Genomic DNA, 9,419 nt, shown 5'->3' with positions numbered 1-9,419 from the left:
GTCACCACAGATGACAGCGCCAGTAGTGGACCCACCCTGATTGTGTGCCACATCTTGTGTTTTGAGTGCTAAAGCAGGAATGCCTGTGCCCAGGTTCTCACAAAATCTTTGATGAAAACAGTTCCTTTAACTCTTGACCCTTTTCCTCCTTGTTCATAAAAACTTAAACTGGTTTCCAGGTAGGTGGAGGACAAAGACCATGACAACACTCTGTTTCCCTTGTCATCACTTTCTCTCTTGAGCTCCTCACCCCACCCCTGGCACGTTCTATTTCTAGGCATAGCTATGACACCAAAGAATTATGGGAGGGGGCAGAAGTATCAGTTGCTCCTTTTTCTATTTTCACCAACAGCATCAGAATCTCAGCTTAGCCTGCCCCATACTTCCCAACACACAAATAAATGCGAATGCAAATTAGGATATGTATAGATAAGAAGCCAAAGGCCACATGTCAAGGTGTTTGAATGATGCCCATAACTCTTGGAGGATGAATGTGTGGATGCTTCTTGTTTTTGTCTACTGAGATATCTACTTTCTTTGCATTTTTATTGTTGCTGTCATTTTATTTTGCAAACTCTTCAAAATTATGCAATAATACATATTTTATTATGTAATGTTCTCATTTAAAAATAATCACACCTTATATCAACCGTTGGCCCATAACTGGAAGGCCTGCAATTTATTTTGATCTTGTTATAAATTACATTCAACCATTCATGTGTTACCTGGCTTTGTGCCTCACCCTAATAGGAAGTGGTGAAAGAGAACATCTGAGCACCCTACTGTGTGCCAGGTGCAGCTAGCGTGCATCCCCTCCCAGGACTCTGGGCGGCCACTGTAATCCCTACCACACTTATGAGGAAATAGCAAGTTCCAGTGGGTAGAAACAACAATGCAGTGCATAATCAATGCCATATGAGCCACCCCAGAGACTAGAGAGTTCTGCAGGAGCCAAGACCCCAACAACCTTTCCTGGCCAGGGTGTCTAGTGGGGGCACCCACTGGATTTCCCTGTCTCAGGGCAGCATCATTCCTCTTACCCCAAGATGTTCCATCTTCCACATCCTGGAAGGAACAAAGGCAGGGCCTCGGTGAACTCCTACCCCAAGGCCAGAATATGCTTGCCAGAGTCAGCAAAGCTTAGTCAGCCACATTCAGAGCAGTTGTGGGCCCACTGTACCTGCCCCACCCAGCCTCCTGTAAGAGCTTCAGCCAATAGACACAGAAAATCAGACAGGCCATCTTGAGGTAGGGAAGGGAAAAAATATAACCAGCAGCTGCTGCTAATTGGCATTCTAAATAGCTAGAGGCTGGCTAGTACAGAAATGATTTAAACACGCTTTTTCCTCCCTTTAGGGTGGAGTCCAGGCTCAGGGTCCCCACCCTAGTCACACCCTAACTGCAGCTATTTATGTCTAAAGGCCAGATGGAATCTGCCAGGGAAAACAGAAGCAAAGGCACAACAAGCCCAGTTCTCCTGTGGGGCAGACTCAGACCCAGAGGGGACTCGTGGAGGCTGCAGGGGTCAGGCACAGAGAAATGGGTCTTCTGGGCTGGCAGAAAGCTCAGAACTGAGTTTGCTGGTGGGTGCTTCACAACACAAGGCTGGGCGTTGGCCGTATTTTCAGGCTGTATTTGTTGGATTCAGAGCAGCCTGGAGCAGCAGAGGCCAGGAGCACTCCCTGGGGACCTGGAGTGGGAGCAGGACTGGCATCCAGCTGTGGAGTTGGCCAGATGGCACCTTCAGGCCAATCAGAAGTGGAGCAAGGTGGTGCACGGTGGTCCAGTGTGTGTTCAGGGATGTGCAGCAAGTTCTGATTTCCTCTCTGATCCTGTGTGACTATATGCCTGTTAGAAACCCCTCAGAGACACTGCTTCTTTATTTGTGAAATGTAGACAGTAATTAAGCCAGCTGGATGGGGTTTTTGAGAACAGTAAATAGGCAGTAAGTGCGCAGAGCAGTCCTGCGGCATGGAAACCACAGCTGTTACCATAGGACTTTGTGCTGGGACTCAAAAATGTCTCTGTTGGCCACTCTGCACCAGTGACTTGCAAGGAAAACACAGTCCCTTCCTCCTGAAGGGGCTTGGACACAGATGGCAACTCATGTCCCACTCCCTGCCCCCTTGGACTGGCTGGAGCTGACAAGTCATCTGAAACAGGCACCACATCAAACCCTTTCACACCCAGCCATTCGGGCTGCCCAGGAGGGCTGGGCTGGTTGTAAATTACAGTTGTTTCTCCAAAAATGAATGACCAGAAGCCTCCTCCGCCCTCAACAAGATCCACCCCCATCTCAGCACAGCCTCACCCTTCCCTGCCTAGAACTCTCCTGACCCTCAGAACACATCAGCATTTCTCCCAGGGCTCTGTGACATAATGTAGGATTGAGCTGCCCAATACAGCTTTCATTTGCTTTCCTTGTCTTATCTGCTGCAGTTCTTGAGGCTCAGTGCCATGGGGTTGAGATGCAGGATTGCTGGGGAGGTGGCAGAAACAATGTTACAGTGAAGGCCAGCCTGGGGAGCCTGGCAGGAGGCACCGCAATGAGGACGGAGCTGGCATGGGTGGGGTCCAGGCTCCAAGCATCATGCTGTGTTTCTAGCTGGGCTTCTAGCCGGTTTCCTCCATGGTTTGGGCGTTCCTCTTGGGTGGGGATGCATGATGGGTATTACGAATAAAACAGAAACAGCATTTGTTGCCTCCCTCCGAAGAACGGCTGCCCACTGGGAGTCGAACAGCTCTGCCTTGAGACTGACCGCTCTGTCAGAGACAGTCGGCTTCATCTCCCTCCTAGCTCTTCCTTGTAGTGAGGCTTTCCAAAGTCACCTCCCGGGGTGGGGATCTGACGGGGTAGAAACAGGGAGAAAGAATGTAAGGGTAGATACTGGGGCCACTGGCTGGAGGGACATGGACAGACTTGTCACACAGCCTCAGGAGACGGGCAAGCTTGGCTTCTGTGTCTGCAGCATTTTGCACGTTGGGCCTCTGCAATAGAAGAAATAGTTTCCAAACATACCACAAGAAAAAATATTTTCTTTTGATTTTTCTAAGGACCTGAGTTAATTTAGATCGGGTCCTTCCAGAGGGTATTTCCTGAATGGGGAGACATTTGTGAAGGAAGCCAGACACCCATACAAGACCACAGGATGGAGATTCCCCGCTCCACGGAGAAAGCTAGAACCCCCTGGCAAACCCTGAAGAGGGCCAAGGTGTGACTCTGTGGCTGGTGCCTGCCCACCCTGAAGCCAGGGAAGGGGCCTGAGGTTCCACACGTGTCCCCACTCTGCTGGCACAGACTTGCAGGCCTCCCAGCCCTTGAGACAGCCACCTTTCCCAGGCATTCACTCTTCTCTTGGTTGGGCACCGTGCACAGACAGCCAAGCTCCTTGCTGAGAGGACCTGGAATCGGAGGCGAATAAGAAATTGTCACTTCTGTTCTAAGGGGATATGTGAGGACAGTCTGATCCTTCCGGCCTCTCTGGTCAACTTAGCTTAAGTGCATCCCTGGCCTTGCAAAAGCTTCAATTGCTCAGGAATTAAGCCACTGAGCATAGTGAGACATTCCTGGCTGCGCTACTTTTACATCCATGCAGGAAAAGACCAGACAGACACCCTATCCCAGCGGGCATCATTTCCCAGAGAAATTACTAGAATGCACACCCTTGAAAAATAATACGCTTTCTTATCACCGTAGCATCTCGAAATTTAAGATGCTGAGAAAATGAGATTCCCCTGATACCTGCCCCCACCCCTCTGGTTAATAGGAAACTCTTTTAATTTTAACCGGTGATACTGAAAATCTCTGTCTCATGCACCAGTGCCTGTTTATAATCATCTAGGAACCTGTTGGACTGTAGGGCACTTTGGATCCAGATGACATAGGACTTAGAGGTCCAGAATCAAACCTGACTCCAGTATTGATGCTGGATAGGGTGTCTTGTTTCTGATTGGCCCTAACGAGTCCTTTAATATGAACTCCTTTTGTTGTAGCGTGTCCCCTTTCCCAAAATTGAAGCATAAAAATTCAATCGAGGGCCCAACAGGGTTTCTTGAGGCCTGGTCTAGTTGGAGAAACTCTAGTTGGCTCACGCTTGTTGGTTCTGACCACATTTTGACTATGGGCTGACTTCAACATTCACTTGGCAAGGGCGTTTCCATTTGGCTCCCTGTGAAGTCCGGGCAATTCTAGTTATTTCTGTAGTATGTGATCACCTGGTATATTTATAAGAACCATCCATCAGGACTGAGATTTTTTTGTGTCTGGAGCCACTTGTATTATTACAATTATGAAATGTTTATTTTTTTAGATCAGCTTAGGCTGATAAGGTACTTTTGAGCCATTAAAGCATCTTGCAAGTCAGGACAGTTTAGATAAGAGTATGACTTTTTTTTTTTTTAGCTAAATCTATGAATCTTATGAATCTATGGCTTCTACTTTGACTGAGCTATAACATTAAATGGGTGTGGCTGTCACATAGCTCCTTTGAGAAGTGGGGGCCCCTGGCTCTCCTGACTGGGAAGATTGCTGGCAACTTCCTTTGTTTCCTCTGGCTCCCACCCCAACTGGGAGGTGCAGCCCAAGGAACTTGGGGAAATGAGGTTGCTGCAAAGAGGTGGAGGTACAGGTGAATGTTCTAGACCACAGGGCTTATTTTGCAACCACACAAGGCAGAAGACCCAACCCCCCAAAATCTCATATTAGTGAGGGTTGAATAGACTCAGGGATTTGAAGCCTAAGCACAAATCTATTTGAAGGGCAATCTGGCACTGTCCATCGAACACAGAAGACACACTTTCACTTGTTTAGTGAGGAACTGAGCACCTCGATATGCCCAGGAGCTGTCCCTTGATATAATTACACCAAGGAAGACAGGCTTCACCCTTGCTAATCTTATTTTTCTGTGGCAGAAACAAACAGATAAGCAAACAAACACGGATTATGCTGTTGGAGAGCAGTAAGGAACATGGACAGCAAAAGTGGGGTGCAGGGCTAGAGAGGATGGGGTGGGTGGCATTTACCTTTTAGACAAGGTGCTCAGGAATAACCTTTGACTCTCACTACCCAACCAATAACTTTGATCATTTCTTTCCTTGTTAAATGAGCTAATTCTCTTCCAAGTGGCTCGTAACGGTGCCTGGCACATGGCAACTGCTGTTTTCTAGCTATTATTGTCTCTTTATACACTGCACCCAACATTTCTCACTCTTAAGCAGTCTCTAGAATTACTCTGGTTTTAAGAAATAGATTTATATTGTGAATGGGAACACAGAGATAAGCAAGTGGCATGACCTGCAAAACACAAGGGGGAACGAAGGACAAAATAGAGCTACCTATCAAGAATAAAGAGAGGCTTCATGGGCGCTGTTGTTGCTAACCCACGTGTCTCCCACTCTACTTGCCCCATGGGATTCTCCCCTCCACTAAGTGGAGCTTAAACTTTAGCACACATCAGAATCCCCTAGAGGACTTGTTAAAAAAGAGTACCAACTGCACCCTCCAGCGCTTCTGAATTACTAGGTTGGAATACAGACGATAAATGTGATTCTAACAAGTTTCAGCAGATACTGATAACACTGGGCTGGGTATACGTTCTGGGACCCACTACCTTTAGGACCTGGCATATAAATTGCATCTTGACCATATCAACTCACCTGTTCAGCTTGTCAATGACAGTTAAGGTCTTGTCATTCACTAGGAGGCATCCTAGGCCTACAACAAATATGTACCTGACTGGCTAAAGACCCACGAAACATATAGGTCCTTAAATAAATTACAACCCAGGCCAGGCAATTGAATCTCTAGCTCTTAGGTTCACCTCATTATCAATGAAAACAATTTTCAGTCTTCTGAACTTTAAAACATGGGGGAGTTTAAAAAGCAGAAACAAGTCAAACAATGCCCAGACTCTTCCCCTTGAGAGTCTGATTAGCTTGCAGTCCCCACAGGTAGTGGACTTTAAAACACTCTCTGGGTGAGTCAAATAGGCAACTGGAGCTGAGCACTGCCTTCTTGAGCTCTATGCTTTAACCTACAAAATCCATACAAGCTCCCTGTCCTTCTGCCTGTGTAACTCTGCTTTAATAGGATTTAATTTACTGAAGCTATTATAAGATAAAGGGTGGAAAGTGTTGCTGACATCAAGGTATGGTTTTGGTCACCGTACTTTCAGAAACACAGTTATATTGTCCTGTGCGGTATGATTTTAGAGACTCACAATGATTCTCAAGATCACCTATTTTAAATGTTTATAGTTGGTAGAGGTGTTTTGCCTGGGGTGGACTTCAAACTCACAGAACTGGGTGCATTTCATTTAGAGCACTATAATGTTTAGATGACTAACATGTACTATTTGTTAACAATGTTAGCCACAGAGTTCAGTGCTTTTCATCAATATTCTCACAATACTCCTGCAAAATAGCTAGTATTATTTTCATTTTATGGACAAAGAATCAAGATTGAATTCTAGCTAATTCTAGGGCCTGTATTTATAACCATTGTGTGTTATTCTCTATTTATAGCTACCAGTTCCATCTTAATCCTCAAAATCTTGAAGACATGAAAATTTGAGAAAGCATGAATAAATGGAATAAAGTAGAACTGGACAGGATCAGCATGAGCAACGGGGCATAACCAAAGGCCTCCACACTGGCTATTGGGAAGGTCACCAATTTGGCTTTAAATGTTCTGGAAATGCGCAAATAGGGTTACACATTCAATCACACAGTTGATATTGGATTAAAATAAACATAACTCTAGAGAGGTGCCTGAAAAGTTCTGGGGGCTTCTTATCGTAGGCACTGGTGACTAGACAAATGCCTGCAAAGTTTTCTCTTTATCCAGAAAGACTAGTTTCCCTGCGTTCTGTGAACCACAATTTACATTCCTACCTCATTAAACAAACTGGGAACTCTGGCTGCTTTATAATCTTCAACAATTCTGGTGTTTCCATTTCTAGTACTTCTTTCTCGACACATATGTCAACTCATTACAAAAGAATACTAATAGCACTTGAACAATCTTTTGCTCATATTTTCTCAGTATCCTGGAAAGTAACTTAAATACTCTAGATTTACTTCTAGAGAGTTTCACAACATATTTTTTATACTTTCATGCCAGGAAATGATAACTAACTTTCCCCCAGAGTTTAAGAAATGCCTTGCAATGCCTAGTTCCCCTTTGCTGATCATCGTAGCATGAAGCTGAGAGGGCTGTGTCCACAGGTGTCTGTCGGTCAGCAGGTGAGGCCACTGTACACTGAAATAGCAAGGTCACTCCCTGCCAGGCACCTGTCACAACACCCACTGCACCAACTCAGTCCTCCTGGAAGTTAATGTTGAGAATAGCAAATTTCCTTGTGTCCACCAAAAAATAGTCAGTAGATCGAGATAACGATTTGTCATTTCTACTTATGGAACAATACAGGAACAGGAGATTTATCTTGAAAAATGCTGGTATTTTCTTGCCATCTGAAAAAGACATGCTGTTAAGTGGGTATCTTAGCCTATATTGTTATTTGTCTGTTTGTTGTCATACAGTTACCCTGGTTCTTAAACTCGGATCTGGAAGGTGAGGCGCCGAATCACCAGGCAGACTCCGGGGAGGTTTCTGGAACACTTCCGTTTTAATAGACAGAGCAAAAGCTTATATAATCAGGGAGCAAGGGGAGAGCACTGTATGCTGGGCATAACATGATTGGTTGATACTCTCATATTTCTATATAAGGTGATCTTTTGGGCAAGCGATGGAGGCAGTGAATAGGAGGAACGGGACGTCCTTCAGCCAGCTCTAAACCAGTCTCGACCCACGAGAGTGAGTTTGCTCAAACTCCTGAGTATCCCCTAGCCTGCTAGGAAGTGTGCCATGCGGTTCACTTGGCTCAGCCATGCTTGAATTCTCTCACACTATATAAACCATAAAAATGTATTGCCCAGATTTCTGAAGGCTGGGAAGTCCAAATCAGGATGGATGGCATGTCCTTGCTGCTTCTCCATGTGGTGGGAGGGTAAGACAGCTCCCTCAGCCTCACTTGTGAATGGAGGTCTCACAACTTAATCACTTCCCAAAGGCTCCTGACTCTTAATGCAATCGCACTGGATGTTAGGATCCAACAAATGAATTTTAGGGGGACCAACATTCAGACCAAAGCAGATTTGAAGTTTTTGAAAGGGCTTGGTACAAGATTCGAGCTGGGATAGAATCATGAATTTGTTTGGAAAGGATTTTTACCTCTTCTTATATTAAGCTGCCAAACACACCTCACTCAAGCCCTCTGGTAAGACAGTTTCTTTGCTTATCCTTCCAGTCTCATTTGAATCCCAGATCCTTTTCTGACCACTTGCTGTAGGTAGCCTCCAACCCGCCGTTGATTTTTACTTGTTTCAATTCCCAGTCCTCTGCTCTGAAAAGCTCGATGAAGGCAGACACTAACCTTGCCATGCCAGGACCCAGAACAGAACAAGGCTTGGCACCTGGCAGGGTATCATAACCATCATTGCAAAGAGTGAAACAGGCAAACAGGGGCAGTGTCGTGCTTGCAGTTGTTCCAAGGGAGGCTGGGAGGAGGACCTGCTCTGCTGAGTGAAAACACTGGGATTATGGTGAAGAGGGGAATCCTGAGGGAAATATCCTCTGTAACCATGATGATTTGAGGGTACAAAATTTGGGAGTAAAAGTGATGTTCATATATTTCCAAAGGAGGAAAATGGATCATGCCCCACTTGGTAGAAAGTGCAAGAAGATCTGAGATGTGCAGAACTTCGATAGTGCTACACAGACCCCAAACAAATTCACCTTTATGTTCCTAGTGCACCACCCCACATCTGCACAGATTCCTCAGGGGATCACTGTTCAGGGTTCTGAGCACCAGAGTCAGAGTTTAACAGGATTCAGAGCTTCTTCAACAGCTGGAAGAAGTTAGGAATATAGTTACAAGAGTTGAAGAAATTTCAAGAAGGGCAGGAAGGAGATGCTCAAAATCGGTCAGCGTATATCTAAATATGGGCTAAGAGCAAAGGGCAGGAACTCATAGTCAGAACAGTGACTACACTGCTGCTCCCCCTTCCCAGGTTAGGCTGTCCAGGTAGGTTCGAGAGCTCCCACAGGGTAGGAGAGGGTGCCATGTGATTAAGTACTGGGGCGATTCCCAAGTTCTATTCTTAACATGCTGTTCTGCTCCTCTCTGCTCCATTCAGCCAAATGCTTTGCAGGCCCAGTACCATGAACCTCCTGCAGGTTTACAGGAAAGGGCTGCAACTGAGCCAGTGTATATACACAGGCACATTCAGGTAAGCAGGCGGCCACATGGTGTGTTATGGGTTGTATCTAGATGGACTCCTAAATCATCATGTGTTTTGGGGAAGTGACTGGATCATGGTGATGTGTTACTCCTCACTGGATTAGTTCACTGATGAGTTTA

Source organism: Fukomys damarensis, unplaced genomic scaffold (genome assembly GCF_012274545.1).
Source record: "Fukomys damarensis isolate Sample0158 unplaced genomic scaffold, DMR_v1.0_HiC HiC_scaffold_35, whole genome shotgun sequence".
Lineage (NCBI taxonomy): Eukaryota > Metazoa > Chordata > Mammalia > Rodentia > Bathyergidae > Fukomys > Fukomys damarensis.
The sequence above is the reverse complement of the archived record's forward strand: the minus strand, read 5'-3'. Positions refer to the sequence as shown.